Raw genomic sequence first — 14784 nt, forward strand, 5'->3', positions numbered from 1 at the left:
TGGCTTTCCTATGTGGCTCATAGGCTCAACTTTATTTCTTTAAACCATCTATATCCGCTGTTCCTTTCTGTTACTTAAACAGACGTAAAGTAAATCGTACATTTTGACAGGCTTGGGTGGAGTTTGGCAGTGAGGAGGCTTGGTGGAAATAGAAGAAATTTCCCCAAATGCTTGAAGAAGCCTTCCTTCCTTTGGGGTGACCTTGGGAATACCCTCTTAGTAAGTGCGCTGTAGACTCAGTAACACCCACAGGAAGTCTCAGGTGTGGCCCAGAAGGAAGAAAAGCAAGATAGAGGAAACGCAAAACAGAAAACAAAAGGAAGAGAGAAAAACAAAAACAAAATGGAAGCAGAGCTGATGGAGTGGAAGAGCGAGCTGGCCCGTGAGGGCGGCCGTAGGTTGCCCAGCTGTGGGAAATTGCCCTGAGGGGCGCTGCCCTGCCCACCTGGGCCTGTAGTTGATTTCCACCTCCCCCCGCTCCCCGCCCCGAACTGGCTCCCTCTCCTGCGCATGCTCTGTCCGCTAACAGCCAGCAGTGAGGAAAAATGTGGCTAAGCAGAAGACGGAGGCCAACATTCAGAGAAGAAACCCTGAAAGGGGCCAGTTTGCTCCTTTATGGCTGATTCTGTGGCTGCTGCTGCTGCTCCTCGGGCCGGCAGCCCCCCTCGCTCTCGCCCCACCTCGCAGTCCTTGGCTTCAAGCCCCAAACTTGGGATTCTCCCTAAGAGCAGTACAAAGTCCAGGAGGCAGCCTGCACTCCTAGCGAGAAGCGGCCCAGTGCGCCCAGGTGCGGCCAGGTAAGGCTCAGGCGCGGGCTGCTCGGACGGGTGGAGCCAGCCTCCCCTCTGTTGTCCCTTGGTGGGCGAGTGTGTCTATTCCAAACTGAGACTGAGAAGTGGGAGCTTTGAGTGTCTTCAGGAGGTCAACTTCTAGCTGCGGAGCCCAAGGGGGTTACTTGTTCCTTCCTGAGTGGCAGCTTTCCCCCTCCCTCTCTTGTGTCTCTGCCCTCCCTCAGTTCCATCCCTCCCTGGCCCTTCACCTTCACCTCCCCCTGCTTCCCGCTTCCAGGTGGGAGGTGCGAGCAGGTTCTGCTCCCAATGGGGTTGCTGGGGCTCCGAGACGCCCAATGAGCTGCGCCGCTACCATGGTAACAGCTCCGCTCGGTTCCCAGGCTGCAGCCTCCCGGTCTCTTAAAGGCGCTCTTCCCTCTTTCTGCCTGCATTTCCCTCTCTTCCGGCTCCCCACCTCTTACCTCTCTGGAGTTGGAGCCCTCTTGGTAGTTGGCACCCCCACATCCTCCACCCCTTTCTCCTGTGCTGACTTTCAGCTTTGGCTTCCCTTCCTCCCTCTCCTGTACTGGTTTTTATCTCCACTGTTTACCGTTCCCCATCCCTTACAGAGCCCTTTCCCCTCCCTTTCTCTGCCTTTTTCCTTTTGGAATTACTTTCCTCAGCTACCTCCCTAGCCTTGGGTAGCATGTGACAGCAGGAGTGCCTGGCCACTGGGGAATTAGGAAGAGCTCCTAGAAATAAGTAAATTTAGGACACACTTCATTGACATACTAAATAGAGCACATGTGACAGACTTGGTCCTTTCTGATGAGTAAGGTGGGTAGTGTTCCAGATGAGAAGTGGTTGGGGGAACTTCACGGTTGACTGCAGTTTGGGTCAGCATGGTTTGGTTCTCAGCTTTGCCGATTCAGAAACCTGATCTTTTTGGTTCATTGGGATCAAGCATGCATTGCAAAGTAGAGTCACACAATTACATTCATAAGAGAATAAGAACAAAACCAAAGTACCAATGTATTCGTCACTAAGACAACAACCTTTTGCGTCAGAGACAGGATAGATGCTCGCCAATCCTGTTTCTTCTTCCTGGGTATGTAAGGAGACGAGATTACCCAGCCTCACTTGCTCTTAGGTGGAAGCATGTGATAGAGCTTCCAGTGCTGGAAGTCAAGGACTCTGCCTTGGAGGAGACACACTATGGAAGGATCTGGGATCCTGAGTCACCACCTGAAAGAGTAACACCAGGATAGATGCTTGACTCACACAGGACTGTGATGTGGGCAGGAAATGAACTTTCCATGTGTTCAGACACCGAGCTTTAGAGATTATTTACTTTGTAAGGTAGCATCAGTATATCTTTCTTGGTGAAAAACAACTTGTTCCCGCTATTGCAAATACTCCCTTCCTCCTACCAGGGCACATGAGGAACCTTGTCCTCATAAGCTTGCGTGGTGATCTTTTGGAGCAAAGTCTTCAGAGACAGTTTATTTAGATCTGCGTTGCAACTTAAGATTTTCTGCCTTTGCTTAGGAGGTGCTGGAAAGGAATTGATGGAGATAAGGTGGGGGAGGCATGAAAAAGGTCATTCTCCAAGCATAGGACACTTCCGTATCACCTGTTCATCTTTTGATTTGGGTGTAGGGAGGGAAGTAGCATGAGAACCAAAAAGACATTGAAGCCACTCGGAAGTGTGGGGTGAGGATGGAAGTGCTTAGATGTAAAGCCATCCTGCAGGGTCCTGCCAAGGCAGAGAAGACTGTGGGCTGGCCAGGAGGGAACTGGCCAGGACTGTGGATCAGGTAGGCAAGATTTAGGTTCCTAGTGTACATACCCTGCTGCCTAATCCGCATCTCCACTTGGATGTCTTCCCCTGGAGGTCTTCCAAATAGAGCAGGTCCCAAACTGCTCCTCCCTAACCCACCCTATCTCGGGGAAATGTCTCTTCTAGTCTCCCATTTTCTCAGGCCAGAGACCACAGAGTTAGTCTTAACTCCTCTCTTGCCCACCTCCTGTCCATTGGCCAATGCTGTACGCTCTTCCTTCAGGACAGATCAAGAAATCAGCTACCTCTTACCATGCGGCTGCTGCCACCCTGGGCCAAGCTGCCATCATCTCTTGCCCACATTATTGCAAAGGCTTCCTAACCGATCTCCCTGCTTCCATCCTTGCTCCCGTGCTATCCCTTCTCCCCACAGCAGTCCTAATATTTTTATTTAAAAGTGGAGATCAGATCATGTTGTTTAAACTCTCCAAATGCTCGCCATCATGCTGAAAATAAAACTGCTTGGGGCCCCACCTCCTCTCTCATTTCATCCCCTCTCCTTCCCTACTCTTGGTCAGTGCCCTGCCCACACCCCCTGGCTTGCCCCGGAGGTCACCTACAGACAATGCCCTCTGCTCCAAAGGCCTTTTTGCATATGCCTGGAGGAGAATATGGCCTCAGGGGCAGCTTTCAGAGCCACCTTCAGCAATGAGGCAGGATTTGGAGAAATACCCAGCTTCCTGACGGGTCCGTGGGCAGCTCTGAGGCATGTTCCAAATATTCTTTCAGACATCACCAGCAGGATCAAGCCTCCATTGCCCACAGTGGCCGCCCGCTCGTTAACGTCCCAATTGTTAGTTTTCCTTCCTTCCCGCTGTCTCTTCCCTGTTCTCTCTTGGTGCTTCCTAAGATCACCTCCAGAAGAAACCACTTGCACCCAAACCCTTGTCTCAGGGGGTATGCAGACTAAGATACCTCTCACTCCATCCCAACCACACTGGCTTCCTGTTTCTAGAACATTTCAGACACCCCACTACCTCAGAGCCTTTGCATCTTCTGTTCCTTCTGCCTAGAATACGCTTTCCCTTGCGTCCTTCAGGTCTCTGCTCAAATATTGTTTTCTCTGACTTATGTACAAAAGTTGGCATCCTGACCCCCGTGAATCCTCTATCCCTTTTCTCTGCTGCTTTTTTTTTTTATTATTATATCAATGGCTAACAGATTCATTGCATGTTAACTTGTTTATTTATTGACCATCTACCCCCAGCGAAAGATAAGCTTCTTGAGAAGAGGGACTTAGTCTGTTCTGGTCTGTCATGGCTGTATCCCCAGCTGGTGTCAACAGTGGTGCCTGGCAAACGGGAGGTGTTTAGGAAATGTTTGCCTAATAAGTAGATACAGAGATAAATTACAGGGAGAAAGGAAAGGAAAGGATATTTTTAACCGTAGTCCCGACATACGACTTGGCTTTAATGCTCTTTATTGGCAATTGCTCAGAGTCACCCAGATGGGACTGTTGTCATCGTATAAGACAGATCTTGGGGCATATTCAGTTTCCAATTTTCTGTGAAAGAATTTGAGGCTTTCCCCAAACCAAATGAAGAGAGTTAATTTCACATGTATCGCTGCTCCCTGACTTTTGTTATCTGAAGTATTTCAGATCCTAATTACAGCCATCGTTCACAAATTCTTTTAATTTAGAAAATCCACCCCCCCACCCCCCCACCCCCCGAAAACAGCAGACTTGTACTGCTGTGCAGCTTAACATGCCTCTGTCAGGGGCAGGAAACATTCAGACTCTGCATTTCCTTGGATAGGTGCGACCCTACCGGCTGGTGCTCGCAAATAGGTGTAAGAAAAAAACATGGAATGTAGTTCCCAAATTTGTCCTCTCCAGGTTTGAGGGGTCAGCCAGAACTCACTTCCTCATCATCTCTTGGTTTTCCTGGGACACCATCCTCATGGTGTGATCTGGGTTTCACCTCCCTTTTATGTCATCCTTCTGGTCCCCACTTAAATGTCACCTCTCAGAGGAAACTTCCCTGACCACCATCTAACGTAGGAAGCTCTGAGTGGAGATTCTCTTCCATAGTTTGCTGTTCTTTGCCTTGGTGCCTAATATCATTACCCACAGACACAGATTTATTTCTTGCCATCTCCTTAATGTTATCTCCCTTCCTAGAGTGTAAGCTCCCTGAGGGCAGGACCATGTCTGTTTTGTCATGACTGCATGCACAGTACATGACGCACAACACGCACTCCATTAATACCTGAAGGATGTGGGAATGGAAGAGCCCGTGCAGGAAGGGAGACGGGACCAGGGAGCCGGGTGGCCATGAGCTCAAGGTCGGCTCATCGGCCAAGCTCAGGACCCAGGCTTCCTGTCTCCTGCTTGAAGCCGTTATCACCTCGCTGACAGGCAGGGTCATCCCAGAAAGCAGAAAGGGGAAAATAAAAATGAGGCACAGGAGGGTAGAACAGAGAATCTAGGCTCTTTTAGCCGCTGCTATCCCTTATTTCTTGCTGGAGTATTGGCACCTTTAAAAGCCTTGACTGTCCTCCCCAACCTCCCCACTCAATCACAAACCATAGTGCCTAGAAAAAAAGGGGCTGGAAATCAATGTGCTAAATCTTTCCCCGGCTCAGGAGCAACTCCTGCAGCTTCCCTGACTGGTCACAGAATGAAGCTCTCCAGGCCTCCAAGCTTGACTCCAGGGCCTGGAATATACCCACCTTCCCCGTGCCCAAACCCTCCCCAGCCTGGAGAAGATGAAGGAGGAAGGCCCAGGACTGCCCAGCCTTCCCAGCTCCGATTCTCCATCTGCTGCCTCTCATCTCTCACCCCATCAACTCTCTTCCCTCTCAGCCCTCACTGTCTCTGTCCCACTCACCTCGCCCGTGACCCATAAAGTTTTCCGTTCACAATTCATCTCTTGAGCCTCCTCATTTTTAGATGTGTAGGGAGGGAAAGGGGAAGGGAGAGCTATTATCTGCATGTAGATGATTGGGTTGAGAACAGAATCCTGTTTTGAAAATATTAAAGATGACTTGTTTTCATTTCTCCTTTAAAATCATATTAATTTCAACAATCCCCCTCCAAGTCTGAGGCACAGAGTTTACAGAGGGAGGGAGAACGTGAGTAGAGCTAAGAGGTGACTGATTACCTTTGGGTATCAAATCTCACTACCTTGACCTCTTGGTCATGAGCTTGGCCTTGAAAGCCAGGCTTTATGGAAAGAGAAGAGGGATTTCTAAATTTGCAACACTAGTAAGTATTTTTAAAAACAGTAGTCAAAAAAACCAACGGACTTTTAGGATATTATTTATAGATTAATAATCTCTGTGTGGGGCTATTTCATTCAGAGGCTCCGTGATGAGTGTATTAAGACATGCCTGGGTATTGAATGTTAAGATATGATTTTCTTCAGCTGATATAACTTCCCCACTAAATCACTCATCCAGTCGGTGACTCATACAATCCATTCCAGCATGCTCTGCTACTTGTTAGGAGATTTTTATTTAATTTAAGCATTTTCATTATTGCAGATTTGTATTGTGCGTGGTTCAGTTCTGAGTCTTGGGCAATTGTTCTAATAAGGTTGCTAGTCAGAGGCTGCAGATAAAGAACAGCGATTCAGTAATTAAAAGGCAACCAAGAGTGCAATCTGTGGAATAGCAAAAAAATCAGATCTGAAACTGCAGGAAGATGGGCTAAAAGCCAAAACTATTAATGCCCAATATGATCATTTCTGGTGATGAACTGATAGGAGTTGGGGTCCCAGTGTTACAAAGGGATTTGCAAGATAATGAGACCCACAGTGCTAGACAGGACGATCCTGATTTTCTGCATCTTATGCTGTCTCCTCTCAGAATTCCCTTTTTAATACTTTCAGGTTTCATTAGACCAGGTTCTAGTTCTTCCTCTTCCGATTTATTCCTTCACCTTCCTTCAGCTACTATCATTCCTACTTTCTGCATGGCTTTCCATCCTCAGAAAAAGTCAGAGTTTTGAGATCAAGGACCTGGTCTTTTTCTTTTTTGCACATCTTTTAAATATCTTTTAGAATTGCCTGCTCATCGTGGCTTCCATCACCCTAGTTCAAGGTACAGTTTCCTGCTTTGCCTCCTGTGGGCTCCTGGTCTCCCTGCATCTACCCTCACCCCACCTGACCCCCACCCCATCTTACAAAGTCTCTACAGAGCAGCCAGACTAATCTTGTTGTTACACAAATCTGATCCCATCATCCCTGCCCTTAAAATCGATTGCCCTTACTCCAGACTCCTCGACCAACGTGTCCTGAAAGGCCCTGCCTGCTTTGACTCTGGCCTGCCCCACCAGGCTCTTGCAGAACCTCTCTCCTTGTTCTCTGAGCTCCACCTTTCAGATCCTAAAGCCCATCATGCTCCTGTCAACCTCCGGGCCTTTGCACACACTATTTGCTTCTGCCTGGGGAATGGCCACCAGTCAGTCCCTCAGGTTCCCACCTCAGCACCACTTCCTCAGACCAGCCCTCCAGAAAATCCCAGCCTAGGTGAGGGATGTTCCTGTTTGTTCCTAGTGACCTTTATTTGTCCTTCCTTGTACTTAACACAATTGTGAAATTTGAGTCACGTAATTCATTTATCCCTTCAACTTTACTGAGTGCCTAGTGTGTATCTATATTCGTTTGCTAGGGCTGTCATAAACAAAGTTCCACAGACTGGGTGGCTTAAATCACAGACACCCACCTTCTCACAGTTCTGAAGGCTGGAAATCAGAAATTAAGATGCTGGCTGGTTTGGTTTCTCCTAAGTCCTTGCTTCTTGGCTTGCAGATGGTCACCTTCTTGCTATGTCCTCACAAGGCCTTTCCTCTGGGTGCAGATGTGTCTCTGTGATGATCTCTTCTTCTGATAAGGACACCAGTCATATTGGATTAGAGGCCTATCCTTATGGCCTCATTTAGCCTTAATTACCTCTTTAAAGACCTGTTATGGGCTGAATGTGTGTGTTCCCCCAAGATTTGTGTGTTGAAATCTAATTCCCACTGTGATGGTGTTTGGAGGTGGGGCCTTTGTGAGGCCATTAGGTCATAACAATAGAGCTTTCATGATGGTATTAATACCCTCGTAAGAAGAGAAGGGAGAGCTGGCAAGTTCTCTTTTTGCCATGTGAAGATACAAGGAGAGGTCATCAGTATGCAACTCAGAAGAGGGCGCTCGCCAGAACGCAACCACAGTGGCACCCTGATCTCAGACTCCCAGCCTCCAGAACTGCGAGAAATGAATTTCTGATGATATATAAACCACGCAGTCTATGGCATTTTCCTACAGCAGCCTGAGCCCCAACAAGACCCCGTCTCCAAATTCAGTCACTTTAGGGGTTAGGGTTTCAACATCAGGCCCATCAGGCCCATTGGAACCTGCAGGGCACAACCCTTCTCTGCCTCTTCCAGCTTCTGGTTTGCCAGCCATCCTTGGCATTCCTTGGCTTGTGGATGCATCCGTCCGATGTCTGCCTCTGTCGTCACAAGGCATCCTCCGCTCGTGTGACTGTATCTTCCTGGGGGCGCTCCATTTCCTGTGCATCTTCCTTTGCTCTTCCTAGGACACTGGTCATATTAGCTGTTCCACAACCTTGTGGTGGAAAAATGGTCACCTCTCTCTTGTTCTTCTAATTAACTGCTCGTGGGTCTAAATGACTACTTATCTGGGCCATTCCTATTCCAGTATGACCTTATCTTAACCAGTTAGATCTACAAAACCCCTGTTTCCAAACAAGCTTTCATTCTGAGATTCTGGGGGTTAGGACAACACATCTTTTAGAGGACACAACTCAGCCCATAGCAAGGGTCCTGGGACAAATCTGAGGAACAGCAACGTCAGCGGTCAGGAGGGCTGGACGCATGTGAAGACATTAACCTCACGGTGCCTGTCTTTTCCACTGCGTCTGTGCTCCCGTTAACATGCCTGCCTTTCCCTTCGGAAGGTGAGACCCATAAAGACAAGGGCTGCCCCTCTCTTGTTCACCACTGGCCCCCCACCACCATCAGTGGGTAACAAATGTGGAACTAAGTTACTTTCACTGTAAGTTGCTAAACCACAGTTTTCACTTCTTAAAGGGAAAATTCAAATTTCCAGAGAACTTTCACCAAAGATCTGTTAACTTTCCAGGTTGGCTTTCCCCTTTCTGGCCACACCAACATTTATTCAGGTTTCACTCACATTCCTGAGGCTGCATAGCACTTAGTGCAATAGAGACGGCCGCCCCGCGAGAGTCACAAACACCATGCTTCTATCTTACCCTCTTTGCCCTGGTCATTTTAAGGACATCCCCAGTCTACCTGAGTCTTTTTGCAAAGGCATCTTTCCAGATTACACCCAATAGTGCAATTGTTGTGAGCTGTTTCACAACCTCGGGGGGTGAAAATGGTCACCTCTCTCTTGTTCTTCTAATTAACTGCTTGTCGGTCTAAATGACTACTTATCTGAAAGCAGGTGACTCTCTTGGGAACTTTCACTCCCCTCCCCCTACCACGTCCAGGGATACGGGAGGTTTATACAGTCTGAAGAGGATCCAGTAGGTCTCAGTACCCAAGAGGAGAGACAAGTTCTCCCCTGACTTCTTCTGCGGTTGACTCTCATTACCACAAGGGGTCGCTGTTGAAGACGTGCTCTGAGCCGTCTGACAGCTGATGCTGATTTGCTCAGAACCATACCTCTTAGAAGGCTCAGCCCCCATCACAAGCCGCTGCGGGTGCTTACGGAGAACAGTCCGGCATCCTCAAGTTTTTTATTTTATAGAAATGTCCCCAGCCTCTTCCAGCTGGTCTCTACTCTCATTCTTGCTCTAATGATTTATCCTAGAAGTGGAGAGGAAGCAAAGATTCCAAGACTCCGGAGGAAAGAATTGGTGGTAGAGTTGAGAGAAGAAGGTGCATTTAAGATGCTCGTTTATGCGTGAAATCTGTGTATGAAATCATGTCTAACAGCCATAGAGTGAAGTCTTGTGTTATAATTTGTGGTGTATATCTCTACCAAATTGGGCTCACTCAGAACCTTGGGAGGAAAAAGAATAATCACCAGAGAATGTGGAGGGCTTGTTACCAACTTCCCTGTTTGCAAGTGTCTGAAATAGAGAAAAGAGCTCTGGGTCTGGAATAAGATTTGGCTTCCCGTCCTTTTTCTGCACTGTATTAGCTACATGAACTTGAGAAGTTGCTTGATTTCTTTGACTTCAATGCCCAAATCTGTCAGCTCAGGACGATACCACTCTTTTTCATCTTATGGTGCTCTTATGAGAATCAAATGGGTTGATTTGGAAACTGTAAAGCACTGTATAAATATGAGGTATTTCCCAACAGATTTTTTAAAAACATTAATAGATTTTATTTTCCGAGCAGTTTTAGGCTTACAGAGATTGAGCATTAAGTACGGAGTTCCCATATACCCCCTCTCCCTCCTCTGCAGTTTCCTCTATTATTAAATTCTTGCATCATTTGTTACAATTGATGAGGCAATATTGGAACATTATTATGAACTGATGTCCATAGTTTATAAAAGGATTCATTTCTTGTGTTGCACATTCTATGGGCTTTGACAAATGTTTAATGACATATATCCACTGCTACAGCATCAAATGGTTTCACTGCCTTACAAATCCCCTGTGCTCCACCTGTTCCTCCCCTGTCTCCCCACAACTCCGGCAACCGCTGATCTTTTCACTGTCTCCATAGCTGTGCCTTTCCAGATATCATAGAGTTGTACTCATACAGTGTGTGGCTTCCAAATTGGCTTCTTTCACTTAGTAATATGTATTTAAAGTGGCTCCATGTCTTTACCTTCCTTGAAAGCTCTTTTTTAGTGTTGAGTAATATTCCAGTATAAATGTATTCACAGCAGACATTTTATTTAAAATGAAAGACTGAAGACTGCATTGTGTTAAGAGTTAATTACATATCCAGAGCTCCATTAAAGAGGAAAAAAAAAAAAAGACACAAAGGGCAGCTCAATATGGGCATGCAGTGGGCAGAGAACATGCATTTCCTGTCTTGTTGCCTTGGTGCAGATGGTGTGTGTAGGAGGAGGGAGGCATTATGGGATGGTTGTAAATATAAGGACCACAATGTTTCCCTTCTCCTTCCTGGAAACACAGCTCAGCTGCCAGCAACTTGGTCCCCTAAGTACAGGGCCTTATGCACAGTACCTGGACTTGGTGCTGACGGCAGACTAAGAAAAAAACGCTAATGACTTACATCTCAAACCACATTACTCCTCGCTGTAGGCAGGACACATAAGAGCATGCAATAAATGTTCGAATGAATGGCTGAGGAAACAGGCTAGGCCCCAGATTTGGGGACTAAGGGAAGGTCCAGGAAGGAGGCAGAAAGATCCAGTCATTCGTGATCTGGTGGTAAGACCCTGGAGATACTACTGCCAAGCCCACGATCCCCTTTGCAAACTGCTGAGCACTGCAGAGGGAATGTTTGCATCAGATTCGAGCCAAGACATCCCGGAGGTCTCTGACAGTGAAGGAAGTAGCAGCCTGGTGCCAGCAATAGACCCAATGGGAAATAGTAGCTTGTGTGCCCCGTTAGCCCAGGTCTCCTTCTACAGCCGGATCTTCAGCGCCACCTAGTGGTGAACTCTTCAGGCTGGTTGCGCTACCAAAGCAACCGCTCAAGGGGGTCCTCATGCCCTGGTTTAAAGCTGGAAGGATTAGAGCCTTCCTCCCAAGGTTCAAGATAAGAGACTAGGTGAAAATAATGAATAAATTGAGAGCTTTAGAATTAACGTCAGAGAATTTTTAAGTCACAGATCTTAATCTCAGCAATTACATACACAATTAGTAGCGGGATTTTGTATTTGCACTTACCGCTCTGTGGCTTGGGATAGTGAGCAATTTTGGACGATGAGGCCAAGATGAAAAGTTAAACTGTGCAAAGAAATGCAGAACTGAGAAGTGGAAAAGAGAATCTGATCCAGCCCCTACCTCCAGACAGAGGAAGGGTCATTTCCAGTTCACAATTAAAGCAAGCAGGGCCCCATTAAAAGCCCAATGTCAAATGCCTGGTAAAGGAAGCGAGGGCCCTGATTGGGTAGCGTGTTCCTTTCCTTTTGCTGTGCTGCGTCACCTTTTCTTCGACATTTGCCACGTTTTGCTACAGTTGCATTGTATTCTCCTACCATTGGGCCAGTCTGCTTTATTCTTTTCTGTTCTCACAAACTGTTCTCTTAAAGGCTTAGTCACTCTGTAACTCAAGCAGGAACTGGAATTGATGAGAATTTTAGTAATGCAGATGGCAGTTTATCACATTTGTTACATACATTAAATATCTTAATGTAATGTCAGCTCTTATCTCCTTTGTCTGTTACAAAATTTTAAGTCCGTCTCTATATGTAATACTTTTAATCTAATTAATGCAGTTCACAAGGGATTTTTAAAATCTGCGTTTTCCTTCTGTCATTCATCGATTTAAAATAACCACCTGCAATGACACAACTAAACAGAAGAGCTGGGTTTCCCGTCTCAAAGTCTAGAAGTATAGCTGCCATGAGACTTGACTCCACCAAACTCGAGGTTGAGAAGTCTGTTTTATTCACAACTTAACATAAAACACTGTATACAATGCCATCTATTTGAAAATTTGTATGCTCAATTGTATTTCAAAGGTTCTACTGAATTTAATATAAATACACATGTTTAGCTTAGTGATCCCCAGGCTCATGGAATTACTGTTTTGTTGTTGTCATTGCTTGGTGGTATATGTGTATAACTATGAACTTTCTGCTGACACAGTGCTCTATAAAACACACCATGAGAAAGGCTAGTCTGGAAGATAATGTGCTGGAGAGTCTTACTGAAGAGACCTGGGCTTGAGAGAGAGTTTTGAACTGAATGAGGTTTCAGTCTTTCAAAATAGTCCTTGGGCACAAAACAAAAATGGAAAAAACTTCTAAAAGGAAACATAGGAGAAAATCTTAATGATCTTGAGTTAAACCAAAACTTAACAAAACAAATGGTCTTAAGCAGGACACATAGATGTGAATTATAAAAGAAAAAAAATTAACAAATTGTACTTCACCAGAATCTGAAGCTTTTGCTTTTCAAAAGACACAGTTATGAAAAGGACTGGGAGAAATATTTGCAAAGCATACTTGAAAAAAATTTTTATATCTAAACTATGTAAAGAACTCCTAAAATTCAATAAGAAGACAAATCACCCAATATTTTAAAATAAGCAAAGCATTGGAACAGGTGCTTCACCAAAGAAGATATACTATAGACAAGAAGGTCTATCAGGGTGTCGACAACTTAAAAACTGACATACCAAGTGTTGGTGAGGATGTGCAGCCACTGGGGCGCTCATCCACTGCTCGTGGAAGTGTGAAATGGTACAAGCACTTTGGAAGATAGTTTGGTAGTTTCTGAAAAAGTTAAACAGACACTTACCATACAATCCAGCCATTATGTTTCTAGGTATTTACCCCAAAGAAATAAAAACATAAACATATGTCCACCCAAAGACTTGTACACAAATGTTGAATGCAACTTTATTCATAATAGCCAACAATTTGAAACAACCTAAATGTCCGTCAGCAGGTGAATGGATGAGTTAAGTGCAGTAAATCCAGACAGTGGGCTGCTACTCACCATAAGGGGAACAAACTACTGATAGACCCAGCAACATAGATGAACCTTAAAGACACTGTATTGAGAGAAGGAAGCCAGAGACTGAGGCTTACCAACTGTATGATTTCATTTATATGGAACTCTCAGAGACAAATACGATTTACAATGGCAGAAAGCAAAGCAGTGGTTGCCTGGGGCTGGGGTGGATTCAGGGGGCATGTGAAAATTGACTGAGAAGGGCAAGAAAACACTTTGGTTGTGATGGAAATACTGTATATTTTCATTGTGGCCATTACATGAATGTATCTATTTATCAAAATTCACAAATCTGTACTCTTGAAATGGGTGCATCTCATTATAAGTGAATTGTATGTCAAAATTGACTTAAAAATTATGGTGGGGAATGCAAGATCAGAAAGGGGTTGGTTTTGGTTTATTTCCATGTTCATGTGGATAAATTTCGAGTAGATTTATATGCTAAGAGGGGAAGACAGTGGAGATGGAGAGAGAAAATACTGGAGGAGGAGGGTTGACTGGTGAGGCAGTTTTCTCAAAGAGAGGAAGAAGGGGGCGCCACACAAGGGCTTTGAGTGGGAGGAGGAACACTGCTCCCCACGGCCTGCAGTGGAGGAAGGCGGTGTGTGGTGTTACGTTTGAGCCAATAGGTGTGTAATTTTGTACATGGAAGGGCAGAAAGTTGAGGAGGTTCATGGTTCCTGCAACCCTAAAATAGTATTTATTTTGTGCCAGGCACTATATGTATGGGTATTCTGTAGGAAAAAGAATAACATTGTCACCGCCCTCATAGAATTTAGAACATCATGGTAGGGGCGGGGTCAGGCATTAATGCAATGACAAAATGGTATTTGTATTACAGATGCAACTGTGAAATATACAATTACAGATTATTATGAATTCCATGAAGGCAAGGGAGCTATGGGAGAGTGTAACGGGAGGAACCTAAATTAGGTGAATGAGTCCAGGAAGGTCTCTGGGCTGAAGGGACCATTCAGCTGAGAGGAGGAAGGTGATTGGAAGTGAGTTAGGTGATGAGTGAATGGACCAGCCTCATTGAAGACCTTGAAGTTGAAAAGATTTTGGTACATTTTGATACAGAAAAATAATTAAAGGGAAATTTGAAGAGACTAATATACAAATGAAACCACAAAAAGCTCCTAGAAAATAAATACAGAGGAACTTCTGATCATTTGACAGATGGTTCTCCAGGAGGATGAGTAAGATTCAACTACAGACCATTCAAGAAGGTTCTTTTTGTTCGTTTTTCAAATGTCAAACATATCATAAACCAAGTACAAAGGCAAAGAAACCATGAAAATATTTGCAATGAATAAAGGATTAACATTCTTACTCTATAAAGAATGTGTAACAAATCAATGAGAAAAAATTAAAATATCAATAGAATCTGGTTACTCTAATATCATCCTTCTAAGATGATTTGATACTTTCATCATTTAGATAAGGTTATAGAATTTTAAAAGCAAAAATAAACATAGAAAGCAAGTTGCGAAGATATAAAAATCAAGTAAAAGACAAGCAAATATTTTATGGAAGAGAAACTTTAAAAGGCTAAATAGATGAAAAGGCATTGTTTTACTCTTAATC

General features: G+C 45.1%; 1 protein-coding gene across 1 annotated transcript in view; it reads left to right on the top strand.

Moving 5' to 3' along the window:
- The first annotated feature begins 523 nt into the window (after positions 1 to 523).
- AGK (acylglycerol kinase) overlaps positions 524 to 14784 on the top strand; it is a 95480-nt gene continuing 81219 nt past the window's right edge. Inside the window, 1 exon segment of the mRNA XM_014559861.2 lies at positions 524 to 797. The gene's annotated coding sequence lies outside the window, so the exon portion shown is untranslated.

Source organism: Camelus ferus, chromosome 7 (genome assembly GCF_009834535.1).
Source record: "Camelus ferus isolate YT-003-E chromosome 7, BCGSAC_Cfer_1.0, whole genome shotgun sequence".
NCBI classification, from domain to species: Eukaryota; Metazoa; Chordata; class Mammalia; order Artiodactyla; family Camelidae; genus Camelus; species Camelus ferus.